This window comes from Heterodontus francisci, chromosome 37 (genome assembly GCF_036365525.1).
Source record: "Heterodontus francisci isolate sHetFra1 chromosome 37, sHetFra1.hap1, whole genome shotgun sequence".
NCBI classification, from domain to species: domain Eukaryota; kingdom Metazoa; phylum Chordata; class Chondrichthyes; order Heterodontiformes; family Heterodontidae; genus Heterodontus; species Heterodontus francisci.
This window is the reverse complement of record NC_090407.1, coordinates 4,004,501-4,023,326: the sequence shown is the minus strand read 5'-3', so window position 1 is coordinate 4,023,326 and position 18,826 is coordinate 4,004,501. Positions and strand designations below refer to the sequence as shown.

The window sequence follows — 18,826 nt, the reverse complement described above, 5'->3', positions numbered from 1 at the left end:
GACAGTAACATTCCAGAACATTTTAAAAAATGTTGCTCAATCAAATGCTCTTGTGCAATAGCAGTGAAGTGCAGTACAGCAATTATTTGTCATAAACAAACATGACAAATCAGTAAAGCACTCTACACTTGGTTTAAAAATTCTTCCACTTTCTTTCCTCAAAAGAGCTCTACACAAAAGTTTACAAATTACCCCAACGGTTGCGCAAATTAACTTCATTCTCAAGTTACATATGGATGGGGTGGGCCACTCAGCCTCTGCATCCAGAAAACACATTATCTATTGCTTTCAACAGTAGTATTTACATTCAAAGCAACTCCTGACAACGAAGCAGCCCGCCGATGTCATCAGAGCCCTCCAAGCTGCGCACGTGCACTAACAGTCTCCTGCTCTCGGTGAGATGCTGTGCATGTGCAGCCTACGTCTTGCCAGGACAAATCGGTGCATGTGTGGCAGAACGTCATCAGCTACTCCCTCCCGCCTCACTGGCTGCTCTCCCCCCTCGGCCACTTGACGCTTTCTCCCCCTCCACTGGCCGCTTCACCCCTCACCCCCACTCAGCTGCTCGCTCCAGACCTCACCGCTGCTCTCCCAATTCCCCTGGGCCGATTGTTCCCCGCTTGCTTTCTGCACCCCCACCACCACCCCCCCCCCCACCACCCATCATCCCACTAGCTCTAGGCCGCGCCACTTCCCTCCTCTCAGCCACCCGCTCCTACTTCGCCCTGTCACCCCTCGTGGCCCACCTTGCTTCTTCAGGCGGTGTGCAGAGAATGACTGAATGCGGGAGCGAGTGGCCGAGATGGCAAAGGTGGTGCAGCCTGGAGCAGCATCTGGAGGAGCAGGAAGCGAGTGGCCCAAGAGCGGGTTGGAAGTGGGATGAGTGGCAGGAAGCCAGGAACAATCGCCAAAGGGAGGGGAAGGGGGGAAAGCAGTGGCGAGGTCTGGAGCGAGTGGCGGTGGGGGGGGACAGCGAGACTGTAGCAAGCGTGAATGTGTGGATTGGGAGAATGGGAGATTGCGGAATGGAGGCAGGGGTTGGGGCAGCAGAAATTCAGTTATTTCTTCCATAAACCTCACAGTGTAAATGTTGACTTTACCATCCCATAGAAAGTTGCTTTACATTCCAAATTTCAATGGCAGCATCATACCAAAGATCTTGTCTTTGTCAAAATAAAACAGTTGAGGAGACATCCAAGAAATGATACAATTGAAGCAATGGCAGGAGGGAGCGGGTGACTGTTGGGAGTGGGATGGAAACGACGGTGGCAACCATTGAGGGGATTTTCGGGTTGAAGTTGTTTTTCTGTGATAAATTGAGCAGCGTCATCTTTAATTCTGGCAGTTGGCTGAACGTCATAGACAGTGACGTTTCAGTGGAACAGGCTGCACTTGCGTATGTGCTAGTACTACGCCACTGAGTGGTTGCATTGTCAGCAAACGCAGCCATTTACACTTGCAGATCTCATTCTAGAGACATCAGTGTAGCTTATGAAATCAGAGTGCCACCGATGACAGCACAGCAAAGTTAATATCACCCCCTTCAAAAACCTTCTAAATCAAAGGTGGAATATTTGACTTAATAGGTTTACTGAGACACTGTAGAACAGCCACCATTTTGGAAAAGGTTTTCCCGTCATTTTTAAACTATTATAATGTAACATTTTAAAGACAATTTGACATCTTGGTCAAACAGCCCACCTTGACTCTCATATTACTGGCCACTTGAGCAAAGCATCTGAGGGGCCCTGGGTCCGTTGGAATGTATACAACATTTGGGGCATTCAAGAAAACTAGCCTGACTGTAACTTCATCTATACTACCTTTAGCCAAAGGTCAAGAAATCAATATAAAGCATAAAGTTGAAATATTCAGAATTATATTTTCATTTTAAATTACTAATATGTAAAGAAACCCAAGTAAATTATAAAGTCTTGCTTTTTTCCCCTCAGTACTCTACTAGTAAGAACACATTTTTCTACTTTTGGAATGTAGATCATTCATTTCACTTAGAGATTACACCATATTGTAAAGTAGAACTGACTCTTTATTCTGTAGCATACATTTTGATGAGCTTTGCCCTTAAAGCAAGTGTGTCACTGTGTGTTAAATAGAATACTTCTGCATTCTAACAGCAAGTTGCAGCAACAAATACTCTTTTTCTCCACCCCAAAGCACAACAATCCAACTGCACTAGCATGAATTTTTCAACTTCCCCACTCGAGATGAGGTTACCTATTTAGTCGTGAGCAGACTTCTGGGTTGGCTCATGACCATTAAGACTAAATTCAGATTACTTTTCAATCTCCTGACTGAAAAGAGGTGACTTTCTGCACCAAAATTGTGAAAACATTTAGTTCAATGCATGATCAGATAATGAAGTGCTTTCACTTAAACTCATCATTTTGAAATAGAGTGAACACACAACTGGATTTTTGCAAAGTAGACTCACCTTTAATAAGTTAACATTACACAGAATAACTTTTAACAATTGTGTAAAAAAAATTATCTACTTCACACAGTTACAATGCTTGCCTTCATTAATTCCATCAAGAAAGGAATCAAAGGAATGATGGCTGAGCATAGTATGCTTCAACTTGAGGAAGAGCTATGAAATACAGTATTCACTAAATAAAGTCAAGAAATGAAATTTCAGATTGTATTCCCTTTGACAACTTCAATTATTAAGAACCCCTAGGCTAGACCAGCATGCATGAAATGCATCAGAATCAACCTTAAAATAATCAGCAGTGCATTTTAAATTTGGAGACAAGTATGGAACAGTTGAACAAATTTGGAATCTTACTTTATGTTGATTTCACACTTTAAAAATGTTCTCAAGCACACTGGTTTACTCCATCAGGATTATTCCTTGCCTGGCACAACCCTCAAAATACCTTGATTGCGTTAATACTCCAATCATTTTATACCATGCTGGACTTCTCACAATGATTAGCTTATGCTTGGCCTGCTCAATCTTATTTTATTGTAGCTGTGCAGGGGGCAGAGGTTTGGGTGGGGTGAGGTGGGATTTGGCCAACCCACTTCTTACCAAGATGTTTCTCGCACCCTATCTGTCTTCAAGAAATCAAGTGTCTTGATAACAGAGCTCACCCACCAGCTTTCGTTAATTTAACATTTAAGATATCCAAGATTTCACTGGAGTGGGGCAACTTGTGGAGCTCCCTGTTAAACATTTTGCCCTCATCCTTCAAGTTTGATCATTTTTTGCCGTGCCAAGTTGTTGGAAACATGAACTGGTAACAGCACAGCAAGGATAATGGGACATTTGGGACCTAAACCACAGATTTAAGGATTAACAAATAAATGATGGGGTGAATTAGAGTCAGATCAGATAAAGAAAAAGATTGGATCAAGAGACAAAAACAAGGGAAAAAGAAAAAATTATTTTTAAAAATCTCTAACAACGATTTACTACCTGTAGGAATGAGATTCCGCAGTTCTGCAGAGGTCGAGTCGCATTGCAAGAAAATAAATCTCTATCCATTAAGTAGCAGCCGTAACTTTCCACCATGAGTTTAATTGACAATTTATGCGCAAATGCAGCAATGTCATAAAGCCCAGGGGTGGCTGAGGGCGAGCTGCTGCCAGAACAAAGCAAACTGCCCAGCAAATTCTGGTGAATCTCAATCTACCAGGTATTTCTTCCTTGCCACATGCTGTCTGACTATTTGCACATGACCAACTGCATGCGTCAATAAATGTGCGTTACTTTGGCAGTAAATTTGGGTCAGTGAGAACTTGATAGCTTAAAGCTACTTTTCCTCAGTTTAATGCTTGGTTAATTCATAACAGAAACTGTATTATTCATGTAATGTATGCAACAACACAGGTTTGAAATGAATTCCAACTTGCCCCCACGGAGAACTTTCACTTAGAATTTGGATACAAACTCAAATACACCTAGCCCTATTCCTGAACAAAGCCATAAATTTGAAATCACACTGCTCACGTAGTACACTTTCCACAATTTACCCTTAAGATTTGAGAATAAAAATCAAATTCAGATCCCTGTCTCCAAGGTCTCACTTTTAGTGGCACGCTCAATAAAATTAATGGCAGAATGAGACACTTTAAAATTTCTGAATCTGTACTGCTAAGCACAGATTATTTAGACAAATATTGGCTGCACTGATTCAGTACTGGTATATTCAAGTACCTGTGTAGATACAAGATTATTTGGACCCATGCAAAATTAGCATAACCACCATTTGTGGAGTTCTGCAACTAGACAGAAAATCTAATTACTTGCACACTTTCAGGCAACTTGTTAATACCAGTAGCATCTGGTGAGTGGTTCCAGCATTTCTTGTTTTTATTTCAGATTTCCAGCATCCGCAGTATTTTGCTTTTATTGTTAATACCAGTACCTGAATTAACAATAATTCCATTAGACAGAAACAGGAATGCTATCTGGGTATGGTCTGCCAAGATCCAGAGATGACAATCTAAAACCCACATAAAAGGTTCACTTAGCAAACTCAAAGTCCCCCAAATATCAACTTATTTTGAATCAGTTTAGCAGCTTGCACGGTCAATGTAAAGCTTTTTAAAAAGAGTGTAATTCTAAGAACATGAATACTTTCAACATTTCTATACAACAATCACATAGGATAAGAGACAACAAGCTAAATATCAAAATGCTGGAAATACAATGCGAGTCAGCAACTGAAAAGAAATGAAGAGCATCCCAGTTGAGAATTTTTAATTTCACATTTCTCATGCAATTTATATTTCTAACTATAAACTGATCAGATTTGATCAGGCATTATATGCAATGGTTTGTAAATGAATTTTAGATGGCAGTGTGTTCTTTTCCTTTTGTGTAGTTTCAAGGAAGCCACGCCCATCACATCTACACAGATGCAAGGCATGAATTCACACTGAGGGACTTCAAAACAACTCTGCACAAAAATGCTTCCTTCAAGACCACACACAACCCAGCAGTCTTTATGAACGGAAAACAAAAATCTTTGATCAGTATTTTCTGCATGAACCCAAATGCTATTGTAATAATATTCTAACGCACTGCAGAACACTTCTGAAGTCCTTAGAGGGTGATAGCAACACTGGTCCCTCAAGCTATAATTCCTACATAAATTAAACCTAGCATACCACCTGTATTTTCACAAGCACACAATCTCAAAACAAAATGCATGTATCCTTCTATATTCAAGGTAAATTTAAGGATCGTAAAGATGGCTGAACAGTTTCATAAACTTATTACAATACAATTAGGAATGTTTCAAAACTTGCTTACAGAATGCCTATGAAATGCAGACAACTGACAAATCATCCTCAGGGTTTTTAGCCTTAAAGGCCACACCTTAACATTGCAACCAGTGTGTGCTGCAGCTAAGAGCTGCCCATTTTCATTTAGAAGAAATGTTTGCACATTGTAAGTCAAATAAGAACAAGGGGAGAATACATGAACTGTAGACTTTAAGCTCCTCATCAATAGGTCTTAGTTTCCACATCCTTAGAAAAACACAAAATGGCTGCTGTGTGTGCAGAATGCTGTGGATAGAACAATTTTACAGGTTGAAATGATACACATTCATGCCCCAATTTTCCAAATACTCCAGTTATAAATGGTTAGACTGGATTTCTTGTCCTCTCCAATCCCCCTTGTTACTTGTCTAAGATGTACTTAAAATAAGGTTACATTTATATACGCAGCATATCCAGGTTTACACATTGCGAGAACAGCTAATTTAGTGAGGTATTGGAGGATGGTGCCACCAATTAACCTTCAGGAGGAGGGGCAAGGGGAAGTGGAAATTATGCAAATACTTAAATTAAAAACTCCCTATTTTTCAAAAGCCAAACTCAGTTTTACACCAGTCTCTTAACTCTACTAAGTTAACAGTGGGGAGGTTAGTTTAAATTTCAGATAGCCGGATGACCAGATTCTCTCTGCCTGTGTGCAATACTGATACATGTATCCACATGGAAATCTGGGCCTACATTTCTACTACTGGGATAGTGATTTAGCACAGTAAACACTAGCAGTTAAGTGATGCTGCCATTACCAATACACAAGTCAACTCAAAAAGAAAAATTTAACAGTAGGAGTAATCAACTGTATTAAGCTTTTTAAAATCACTAGTTGAAATCCCATGGCACGGCATACAAGAAGTCAAGACAAAGTGCAGTCTTCAAATCAAGCAGCGTTAGAAGTTGGAGGGTGGTGGGGTGGAAATGGATCAAGGCGGAGAACAAGGAAAAGCAAAGAAACCACTTCAGCAAGGGTGGTTTTGGCAGGGAATATTTCAATACAAGTGACGTGAACAGCTTGAAGTCGTCTGATTTTGGAGAATACAATTAGCGTCTGAATTTCCCAAATTGGAGAAGGATCCATTTTGTTTGATTTTAAAACCAGAGTGGGATACCTACATGTACAAGTAAAGCTTCTTCATCTCTGAATAAACACCAATACTTCAGAATTTTGTTGAGATAAGACACACTGGCACAAGACTGTGTAATGAATTCTTGCAAAACTCACTGAAAAGCTACATGCATTAACAGATATTGCAGGTAAACATAAATATATAGGACAACTATCCCAAGAATCAGCAGACATGGGGCTTTTTGCATTTTGAAATAGAATGTCACCTACCACTATTTTAATATGAAATAAATTGGCCACATACTACTTCAAAATGCATAACCTGATTTTTGTCCATCAAGACACAAACCATACATTTCATTCAATCCCCAGTCTGTGTTGAATTAGCTCTCAGCAGCTGGTGTACTACAAGTGGCCTCATTGCCCCCCAAGGTAGTTTGGGAAAAATAGCTAGGATTCATGTTGCTATCAAGCGACTCCTGTTGGAAAGTATGCATATGACTATTGCGTCAGGAAGAGATCTATTTTGGCTGTGATATCACACCAGACAAATGCCTTAACAATATTCACCAATTAGATACACACATGAAAATGGCCAAATACCTTCAGTAGAGAAGAGGAGAAACAAGATACCTCATAACATCTTTCAAATTTGCATTTTTAGCTGAGGAATAGAACACTTTCTGCATTAATTTTGCACCTTGTGGTATAGTGCCAAATTAAATGGCCAAGTTAGATTGCTTGTGCACTCAGGCAAGTTTAGTTTAAAAAGTACAATGAGAAATCAGCGCGGCAAAAGTTACAAGACTACCCGCAAGAGGCAATATTGTCTCACTGCTGCTGTACATCAGCTGCAATATAACTATGGAGCTGACTTTTTCATCTCAAGACATTTCTTTCACAAAAAATCACTGATGGCAATATGCAAAAGAGCTTTTCAAACAGGTCCCTGGGCCTCAAGTGGATCCCAGGTGAAGAGGTTATCAGATATCAATTTGTCAACTTACCACAACATATATTTAAATAGTGCCTTTAACATAATAAAACATACCAAGGCACTTCAGAGCAGCATTTTAAAGCAAAATTAAGACAATGAAGCATATAAGGCAGATAGCCAAAAGCTTGGTCAAGGAAGTAGGTTTTAAGTAGTATCTTAAAGAGAGAGAGGGGGAGGGGTTTCGGGAAGGAATTCCAGAGCCTAGGGCCCAGGCAGCTGAAGGCACGGCCACCAACGGTAGAATGATTAAAATCGGGGATGCTCAAGAGGCCAGAATTAGAGGTCCACAGACACGTTGGAGGGTTGAGAGGCTGCAAGAAATTACAGAGATAGGGAGGGGGTAGGCCATGGAAGGATCTGACAAAGATGAGACTTTTAAAATCAAGATGTTGCATGACTGGGAGCAAAAAGAGGACAACAAGCAAAGGGGTGAACGGACTTGGTGCGAGTAAGGACATGGGCAGAGTTTGGGACGACCTCAAGTTTATGGAGGGTATAATGTGGAAGGCCAGCCAGGATTAAAGAATTATAACAAAGTATAAATTTAAAATCCTGAAGAGCTGTTGAAAAAAAAACAAGGATGTCAGAGCTGGGGAATGCAACAAGTTTTGTGTTCTCATGTAGTTTCAAACATTTCCAGATCATTTCAGAAAAGAGTAAAGCTCCCCTATACTCTATCTTGATAATGTGCCTTGCAAAGCCCCCTCCCTCACTGATTTTATTCCCCTCTTCCTGCACCAGCTGTCCTTAAAGAGCAGTATTTCAATACTATAACATTCTTGGCAGGAGTATTACAGCTTTACTTTCTTTTCAGAAGTTAGAACAGAAGATCCCCAGTAGTGTCAATATTTGCAGGCTATTGATGGTAGTATATCAATATTTGCCAAGAATTCCACATAGACAAATTTGAAAACCACTGACTTATTGTACTGCTGTTAAACATTCCCTATTAGAGAAGATCAAACCACTCCAGCTTTTCAACATTCAGAATTTCACCAACAGCTGGAGCCAGTCGGCAGAAATACACATTTACTGGTGCATTTACAATTGTAGCCGTGGTGCAAAATGGTCTTGTTCCACATCAATAATGCAGTTGTAATCTAAGTGCAGCCTGAATTTAGCCAGCATCTGACCTGAGCCAGAGTGAAGTGAACTGAGAGTCTGGAAGACTCACCATCTACTCTGCTTCAGTCAGTTCAGACCTTGAAATCAGATTTAAAATTTTAATGCAGAACTGTTTTTCTTGATTCAAAAGAAGTGAAAACAGACACCATTAACTCTCACTACTCAAATATTCCCTTATCAGTGTTACTCACTGTGCTAAGTAAGGCGATCATGTTAAGACTCAACCACATGGTGTAGGGAAAATTTTTTTTAATGGGAATGGCAGCCGACTGTAAAGCGTGACCTCTCGACCCAAACAGACGACATGTCGGGTCTGGGTTGGGTCTCTCTTTCGGGTCCAGCATTTGGCCTCTGGTCGGGCTAGATGCGCACAGTGCTGCTTTGCTCCAGGAAGTAATCTTCAAATGAACATTCAGGACGTCAAGTCGGGAAACATGCAGTCCAGACTCCGCACTCTACATTAAAGCCTGGCTACTTGATCAAACCCAACTACACGTGTCGGGTTCGGATCAGGCATTTAAAAAAATTAAAGGACTTGGGCCCGGGTCGAGTTCTGGTCAGCTTTGTGTTGAGTGGGGTTTTAATTTTATACCCGAGCCAGGCTTTAGCTGACTGGTTATTATAGTGCTGGACTAGCAATCCAAAGGTTCAAATTTCACAATAGTAAACAGTGAAAGTGAATTTAATAAATCTGGACATTTGTTTGCTAACATTATGAAAGCTGCTGGATTGTTCATTGTCATTTAGGTGTAGGTACCTTCCATCCCTACCTGGTCTGGCCTACATGTGACTCCAGTCCCCTATTATGTTGTTGACTCAATGCGCTCAGGGCAACTACAGATGGGCAATAAATATTTTCCATCCCAGTGTTGCCTACATTTCAAAAATAAAAATGCCTTATGGGTATTACAACTGGCACCAATATTTCAAGATGAGAGCAAAATGGTGAGCGTTCCTGCTCCTAGTTAGCCAATAGGAGCTGACTAAACTGAGCATGTGCAGAGGTTAAGTAATCTCATACTTCTATGCAAATTGATTATTTTAGCAAAAAGTCTGACATTAAAAATTGCAAACATATCTACCAAAAAGGTTGATCGGGGAAACCAATCAAAAAATTATTTCCAAAGGAATTGCACTATTCACTTTGAATTGTAAATTAACTCTTATGCAGAATCAAATAACGTGCAAAAAGAAATGTTTAGCCCATCTTAATGGGCATCAATGTCTTTCAAGCACTGCCTGATAAAATGACGTAACACTCATTTCAGTACTGTGCCCAAAGAACCAGCCAAGGTGATGCATCAACAGAGGAAAAAAATCAAAATTAGCTCTGGGGGTCACAGAATAGCATCACAGAAAGTTTACAGAAGAGGCCACTTGGCCCATCGTATTTGTGCCAGCCGAAATAAGTTCCACCCATTCCAATCCCACCTTTCAGCATTTGGTCCATACTCCGGAGATTACGGCACTTGAGGTGCATATCCAGACTTCTTCTGAATGAGTTGAGGGTTTCTGCCTCAACTACCCTTTCAGGCAGAGAGTTCCAGACCCCCACCACCCTTTCCTCATCTCCCCTCTAATCTTTCTACCAATCACTTTAAATCTGTGCCCCCTTGACACCGATACCTCTGTTAAGGTAAATAAGCCCTTCACCTCCACTCTATCCAGACCCCTCAAAATTCTGTACATTTCAGTGAGATCTCCCCTCAGCTTTCTCTGTTCCAAGGAGAACAACCCCAGACTATCCAATCGTTCCTCATAGCTGCATTTTTCCAGTCCCAGCAACATGCTCATAAATCTCCTCTGTACCCTCTCTAGTGCAATTACATCCTTTCTGTAATGAGGTGACCAGAATTGCACACTGTACTCAAGTTGCGGCCCAACCAATGATTTATACAGTTCCAGCATAATCTCCTTGCTCTTACATTCTATACCACGACAAGGAAAGGAAAGGATTCCATATGCCTTCTTAACCATCTTATCAATCTGTCCTGCTACCTTCAGGGATCTGTGGACATTTACTCCAAGGTCCCTCACTTCCTCTGCACCCCTCAGTATTTTCCCATTAATCGTGTATTCCTTTGCCTTCTTTGACCTCTCCAAATGCATCACCTCACACTTCTCCAGGTTGAATTCCATTTGCCACTTTTCTGCCCATCTGACCAGACCATCAATATCTTCCTGCAGCCTACAACTATCCTCCTCGCTATCTACCACACGGCCAATCTTTGTGTCGTCTGCAAACTTCTTTATCATGGCCTCCACATTTATATCCAAATCATTTATACCACAAAAAGCAGGGGACCCAGGATTGGCCAGTAACCTCTTTACCGCTGCCTCATTGTTGGTTGTAGGGAGAATCTTTCCCATTTCCCTTCCTCTCCCAGCCTCTTTTGGCCATTTTCCTCTCATTGGTCATTTCATTCAAACCATATTTTATTCTGACAAACCAAATTTATTTTTAAAGGTTCCGTGTGAGATTCATATTCAAATCTGTTGTGCCAATGGCAAATTAAAAGTTAATCTGCAAACAGTGTGATCCAAACATAACTGTTAATTTCACTAAACAATAGTATCAGAAATGAGAAACCTGAAATCACTAATTTGTGTATTTTAAAGCCTTAACTGTCATAGTACCTGACATCTGTATTCAATTTCCTTCAGTCTGCATCATCTCCTGCTTATATGTAAGTTGAGCAATTGTACAATAAAATCCCATCAATGCATTAGTGCTATACCACATAAATGGTTTTAAATAGCTCTAAATAATGGCACATAGACAGTTAGCCTGGAACAACCATCCATTTCCCGCCTGTGGGGAGAAGCACCGACAATAGCTCGCCTGGTCCCAATGGAAGAAATGCACTAATAAGCTGAGCTAACCACCTCCCTGATTCAGGCGGAAAAATATCTCCCCTGGTACAAGAGGCCCAGAGAAAAACAAGGACATCTGTACATACAACAAATTATTCCATAATAATCAGCTTCTTAAAACTAATATACTTTCAAAGGAAATGGAGCCTTACAAAGTAGGATCACAACCCTGCCTGTAAACATGATTAACTGTAATGGTGATTTCAGAAACAGGATCAGTTTAAAATCACATGTTTGTGAGTGATTCCATGTAATCGGGATTAAAAGCTACAGTCTGCCTAACAGAATTAGATCCATATTTTACTAAATATTTAGTAGGCAACATATGGTACACAGTGCTAACAACCCTTCTGTATAATGGAAGCCAAAATGGTTCTTTGTGCTGTTGCTTCACAACTGAGATCCAGCACAGCACAGATTTCTTTTAATGGAGCTTTTTTAATGCAAAGATAGACTAGGAAAGGTATTTACAATACAATCACGAAGGTATAAACATTTCTACTGTTAAATTAATGCCAATAAAATCCCCTAAAGTATGCAAGATCTTGATCCTAATCAGGTGTGCACCCCACAAGGACCACACCCTATTTCAGTGAGACAAAAATAACTTGTCCATTTAGTACTGGGAAGAAATATATTTGAACAAATAATCTGAATTCAGATCACACCCCAAAGAACATTAACGTTTACATTGCAAACAGTCTGCTGTGAACCTGCAATATCATTCAGTTCAGATAGAATTACATTCTGCTACTTAGTAAATTCAAAGAAAAACTGAATGAATTTGGGTGAGTAGCCCAGCAAGCATGTTCATCCTCAAATACTTTCTTATCCAATCCCTACCCAGGTGGTATCTATCTACATCACGGCAGAGCCCAATCCTGTCTTCACCTGACATCTACACAAAGTTTCCTGAAGGCGAGTGGATTTTGATCAGAAGCAGTAATTATGGCCAATTTTCCTCTCCCTTACCCAGAACTTCTAAAGCCAATTACAGCACACCTGCCATCCCAGCTAACAGTATAGAATAGGATTTGAACCTGGGATCTACATGGCCTATATGGCTGCCAAAGGATGTCAACAGGCAGAGTTAGTTATGTACCAGTGGAGAAAAACATTAAGTTTTGCAAAGAGTATTAATTGTTTTTTCAAATGTTTGGGGCTTTTAACTATGTTGGAAATGATATTCAGTTGACATTAAATTCTTACAAAATAAATAATTTTAAACTTGCAGGTTAAAAAAAAAACCACTTCTGTCTATAATACATTATATAGAATACAGAAGTGTCATTTTTACTCTAAAAACAAGCACACTTTTAAACTTTATTTTCAGGGTGTATCACTGACAAAGCTGGCAGTTATTGCGCATACCTAGTCTTCCTCAGGCTTGATACAATGGAGCAGCTTTTCACTTCACTGGGCAGTGAAGAATCAATCATGTTAGTGTGTAACTGGGGCAACAAAAAGGCTAGAACAGGGAAAGATGATAGCTTCCCTTCCCTAAAAGGACATTAGTGAAGCTGTTGGATTTTTGTAACAATCTGATAACTTCACCGTCAGTTTTACAGAATTTTTCCCCCACATTATATATTTTTTAAACTGACTTCAAATTCTCAAATTTCTCAAACTGCCACAGTGGGATTTGAATTTACGTTCTCTGGATTAGTCTATGCCTCTGAATGTTAGTCCAATAACCATTGGGGGGGGGGGGGGGGGTAGATCTAAATTTACTCAAACTTACCAAGACCGCAACTAAGGTCCAATGTTTTTATGTCAGAACTACATTTCAGTTACAAGGATGCATTTAACTCCAGTATCCTTTGCACAATTCCACCCAAGGCTGCATTTAAATACAATGTGAAACTGGAGGGGAGTCCTGCTTTACTTCACTCCAGTGAAATGTGCTTCAGTCTTAAGATTCCCACTTTATGGAATAGAATCATAGACCAGTACAGCACATAAGGAGGCCATTCAGTGCAGTCTGTCAGCTCTTTCAAACAGCAATACAGTTAGTCCCAAATCGTGCACACCTACTCCATATTCCTGCAGTATTTTTCCTCCAAGTATTTATCCAACTTTCTTTTGAAGGCTACTCCTGAATCTATGAGCACCACCTATCAGGCAGTGCATTCCAAAAGAAGTAGTTTTTAACATTGCTTCTGGTTCTTTCGTCAATTACCTTAAATCTGTGCTCTCTGGTTATCGACCCTTCAGCCACCCCAACTTCTCCAGTCTACCCATGTAACTGTAATCTCTTAACCCAGGAACCATTCTAGCAATCTTCTCCAAAGCCTTCACATCCTTCCCAAAGTGTGGTGCCCCAAATTGGGCACAATACTCCTACTGGAGTCAAACTAGTATTTTATAAAAGTTTAGCATAATTTCCCAGCATTTTTACTCTAAGCCTCCATTCAAAAAGCCCATATGCTTTATCAACTGCTTTGTTAACCTGTCCTGCCATCTTCAAAAGATTTGTGCACAAACACCCCCAGGTCTCTGTTCTTGCACCCCCTTTAAAATTAAACCATTTAGCTTGTATTGCCTCTCCTCATTCTTCCTACCAAAATGTATCAACTCACTTTTCTGCATTTAATCTCATCTGCCACGTGTCAGCCATTCCACCAGCCTGCTAACACTTTGGTGTTTGTGCTTTGCACGACTACAAAAATTGTAATGCAAGTGCAGTCCATGTCATAAGATTTAAGTACTACAGCTAAACAAAAATAATTTCAAAAACTCAGTCGCAATAATGCTGGAACTTAAATATTTTCAGAAGTCAGTATGGAAATTCCTTACATATACTGAAGAGACACTGCACTATTCTTTTAATTTGGATGTGAAAGTGGAGGAACAAATGAGTAATGTACAACAGGAATGACAGTTGTCCCAAGTTCCACATTTCTCTACTTAAGTAGATTTCGTACAGTTTACTGTGGATTTTTACATACAATGCTTCATTCAGGAAACTGCCGCATAACATTTCAAGATAAATGTCTGAACATTGCATATCAGTTGTGTTGCAAGTAATAAGGACAGTACAACAAAATTAGTTAGTGCTTCTAATTATTGAGCTTAAGGAATGACAGGACATGGTTGTACTTCGGATTCCCAAATACCTGTTTGTTCTTAATGGCATGAGGCTAGGAACTGTAGAGGTGAAATGAGATTGAGGTGTTAAGCACACAATTCACTAAAAACTACAATTTACACATTCACTAATAGGTACAAATACCAATGGAATGTTGGCTTTTATCTCAAGGTGGGTGTAATACAAAGGGAGGAAGGAATCCTTCAGTTGAATGGCGTCTCAGTCGGGCCCCATATGGAGCAGTGTTCAGTTTTGGGCAACACGCTTGAGGAAGGTAATATTGACCTTACAAGGAGTACAGTGCAGATTCCTCAGAATGATAACAGCGATTGAAGGATTAAATTAAAGCTGGACCCTTCAAGAGTGAAGTACTTTTACACAAAGTAGCGGAAATCTGGAATTCTCATCCAAAAGTGGCAGCTGCTGGGATAAATGAAAATTTGAGACTGATCAACAGACCATCATAAGAAAATGGGTATCAAGGGATATGGATCAAAGTCAGCTCTGATCTAACTGAATGGTGGAACTGGCTCATGGGGCTGATTTACTCACTGATGTTCCTATGATCTTAACCCATATGTCATGGGCAAGGTATAACCCAAAATATAAAAAGATAATCTGAAAGCACTCCAGCATACTTCCTAATATTTGCTGCTTCACCAACACTAGGAAAACCCTCAAGAACAGGCCACCTTGTCAGCTTTCTGGGTACGAAATGGGATTTATACACAGCATGAAAATATGAGCATTAATGTAATAGCCCAAACATCAAAAGAGCAATCCAGTTAGTCCCACCTTCCAACTCTTTCCCCATATCCCTGAAGCTGCTCATACGAACATACAACTTAGAAGTAGGCCATTCGGCCCCGAACCTGCCACACTCCCATCTACCCCCGATAACCTTGTCTAACAAGAATCTATCTACCTCCGCCTTAAAAATATTCAATGACCACACCTCCATCACCTTGCGGCAGAGTGTTCCAAGAGTTTCGTGAAATAGTCGAATATTCCTGGGTACCATCAGAACCCCAAACACTTCATATTCTTTGGCAAAACTCCAAGTCATCTATTATTTAGTAAAAGTAACATAGAATGGCAAGGAGACAATGAAATCAACGCCCGCAGTCTAAGTGGGATCAGGAGAAATCATCGCTGGCTGATACGTGATACCAGATAAATGGTTAATAGGATTAGAAGGCTGTTAAGTGAACCACAATTTTCACAGAAAGGGGGAAAATTGGCTGAGAAAAAATATTTTAAGTTAAATGCACTGTTAAGAATACATCTATGCAATGCATTGTTAGGTGAATGCACTTGATTTGAAGTTACAAAATATACTAGAATCTAGATAAAATATTAGACCAAGTTAGATTTTAAAGAGTGCATAATATCTAAACTACAATTCTAGAGCAATGAAAACATTTGACAATGTGCAAAGATGGACATCCTACACAGCAACCAAAAATAATTGCCAATTGTTTTACGAGGAAACAATATTTTACAAAGTTGCAGGAAACAGACTACAGCAGCATAACTCAATGCAGAACGTAAATATTCAAAACTTTATTTAAATGTTTTAAAAATATGAACTTCCATAAAACTATCACTATACTGCACAAAATCTTGGCCAAGATGGGGGATTGAATAGTTTCCATTCCATTTTTGGCAAATCAACACTAATAAAAGTAGTTTGTGCTAAGGCTTGGAACATCAAAACTTGAGCACTGTAATTCCATGTACTACAAATTCCAATTACTGAATCTACTCATTCCATAGCTTGAGCAAGTTACTCGAAGCTTACTGAAACTTTCTAATCATCTAAGTCATACATGTAGTGCCTAATTACTGATTGAACAGAATAAAGATTTTCTTGGAGAGGGAATGATATTAATTTAACTGGTAGATGCATGATAGGTGTTTTATTAAATACTGAATGCAGTCTGAAACACATCAGATACACTGCTAGATTTGCTGCTAAACAGTAGGCCAAGAGACTTGTTTGAAACTAATTCTATAGAAATGCTAAAATGTCAGGAATTTTACCTGGTGCTTAATGGTTCAGTTAATGCCCTGCCATCTCTTGAGATTAAAAAATAATCTGCAGCACTATAAGTGGCACATGGGTTTGCACATACATTTCAGGATGAATTAGCATTCTATCAGAGGTATTCCCAACAAAGATTACACACTTAAAAGCAGTAGGGAGCAAAAAATAAATCACTTTGGCATTGCCCCTGGCCACCTCTGCATATACAAGGCACATTTACAAAACATGGGCAGGCGTCCGAGACACCAAGCTACCCTTCCAGTCAGAGTGAAGAGTGGTGCACTGAAGGGAGAATGAGGAATGAAGAAAACCACCAGCTGACCTTCAATGCTAGCATTTCCCTCTACACATAGTGTAGAGAAGTGTATGGATATTTGTATCATTTATGATATAAATCTGGAGAACAGTAGTCCAAAATTAGTGACCATCAAGTCATTATTTCTTTTCCAATTTCACCATCTTGGTGTGGATTAACAAAAGGGTCAGAAAAAAAGTGCATGCAGACAGGGCTTTGTGAAGATTAACTGCCCAGCAGTACAGCCTCCCTTCATTTGTTGGACTTCAATTATAGACAGTGATCCCTAACATAAATTTCAAGAACTGTTCCTCCCTTAACATGCAGTGTATATACCAGGGTGCTAGTAAATAGAAAAATACAATTTCAGTGATAGAAAGGATTGGTTCAAATACATGACCCCACCTGCTCAATTTCCTACTCTATTTCCCATTACTCATCATTAACTCAGTGTACTAAGGAATAAATCTCTTCGTTGCACACATTTAACTATTGTGTAGCATTTAATTGTAAAAAAAAACCTCATTTTAAATCCTATGCACCACATTACATGCAAAAACGATTGTGGACTAGTAAGGCAAAACACAAGGAAAGGGGTTAAAAACAGACCAACGCAGAAGTCCCTCTTTCATTAAAAATTACAATGGAAAAAGATTACTGTTGGCAAAAATGATTACCAAATAGTCTTAACATGACACTGTGGTTGATCAATTATAGGTTTTCGTGCCGATAATAGACATGGTTAGGGAAAAAAATGACTCTTGGCAAAAGTCAAAAACCCGGCGCACCACTAATTGTATTAAAGCAAATCTTCAGCAATGAGCGAATTTCAGTCCCTGAAAACACAGCCCTGCAAGAAATAAGGAGGAGCCCCCAGCACAATCCCTGAATGTGAAAAGTCTTTTCGGTAAAAATTGGAAACGGCACATTTGACCATTTCAGGGGCAGTGAGGTCGCCAGCAAATGGAATGGAGAACTCAAACCCGTCGAAGTATTTTCGCCAAATTCTGGGATTCACACCCAATTTACCCTCATTATTTCTTGAAATGAGGGGAAAAAATTGCCATCGCCATGTTTGGAGTCCGGGCCCAGATTGAGGAACTCATTCATTATTACAGGGGAGGAGGGGGCAAATCCCCCCTTTACCGAGTAGAAATTAAAGCCATTCCAACCACACTCTAAACCCCGGGATTTAACATTAGTATTCCCCGAGCAAGAGGCGGCTTTTTATGGGGGAGGGGCGGGAAGAGACCAATTTTTTTCCTCACAAACACCGCCGACCCCCGGTTCACTCCCCCCTCCCTCCTCACACTCGGGGCTAACCCCCCGGCCTCACCTACAGCTCCTCGCCCCCGGCCAGTAGCATCGAACTATCAGCCCGGGCAACGCGGCTTCGGCTCCGGAGGCGGCGGCGGCTTCTTTCCTTCCCCCCCCCGCCCCTCGACACTCGCTCCGACTGGAGGCCCGACCGTCAGCAGCAGCGATTTTTAAAAATGCTATCGGAGTTTCTTTATTCTTTCGCTCTCTCTCTCAGCGATGGCCGTACGGAGATGTGTGTTGTGTTGTGTTTTTTTTTTCCTCACACGGTCTCTGGCTGCCCGCTTTCTCTCCTTCCCCCCAGCTCGCTGTGGGCTTCGGCACCGTCTCTTTCCCCCTCAGCCGCTCCGAACGCGCCAGCCCGCGGCCATTAGATGGAGACACACTCGCGCTGCTCACCCGGATGGGCGCGGCCCAGCACCGCCCCTGCGCCGGCCGCCCGGGAAACCCCGCACGCTCGGCCCCGCGCTCCCCCCATCACTCGCGCCGCGCCCATTGACGGGAACGCGCGCCGCCGCGCCCATTGACGGGAACGCCATGGTGGAGGGGGGCGCGCACGGGGCGACCACGTGTCCCCAGACTCCGACCCCGACCAGGAGCAGCGCCCTCTATTTTACCAAGGCAGCACTGCAAGTCAAGTCGGCACAAAAATCATTTGGCCATAGAGAGAAAAACATCAGAAAGTAAGATGTTCCCAAGAAGGGTCACTGACC

General features: G+C 40.9%; 1 protein-coding gene across 2 annotated transcripts in view; it reads right to left on the bottom strand.

Moving 5' to 3' along the window:
• Positions 1 to 18,544, bottom strand: part of LOC137351958 (guanine nucleotide-binding protein G(I)/G(S)/G(T) subunit beta-1) — a 79,204-nt gene extending 60,660 nt beyond the window's left edge. For both annotated transcript variants that reach the window (XM_068016860.1, XM_068016861.1), the window contains exon 1: positions 18,133 to 18,544. The gene's annotated coding sequence lies outside the window, so the exon portion shown is untranslated. The remainder of the gene's footprint in view (positions 1 to 18,132) is intronic.
• Positions 18,545 to 18,826: the final 282 nt, after the last annotated feature.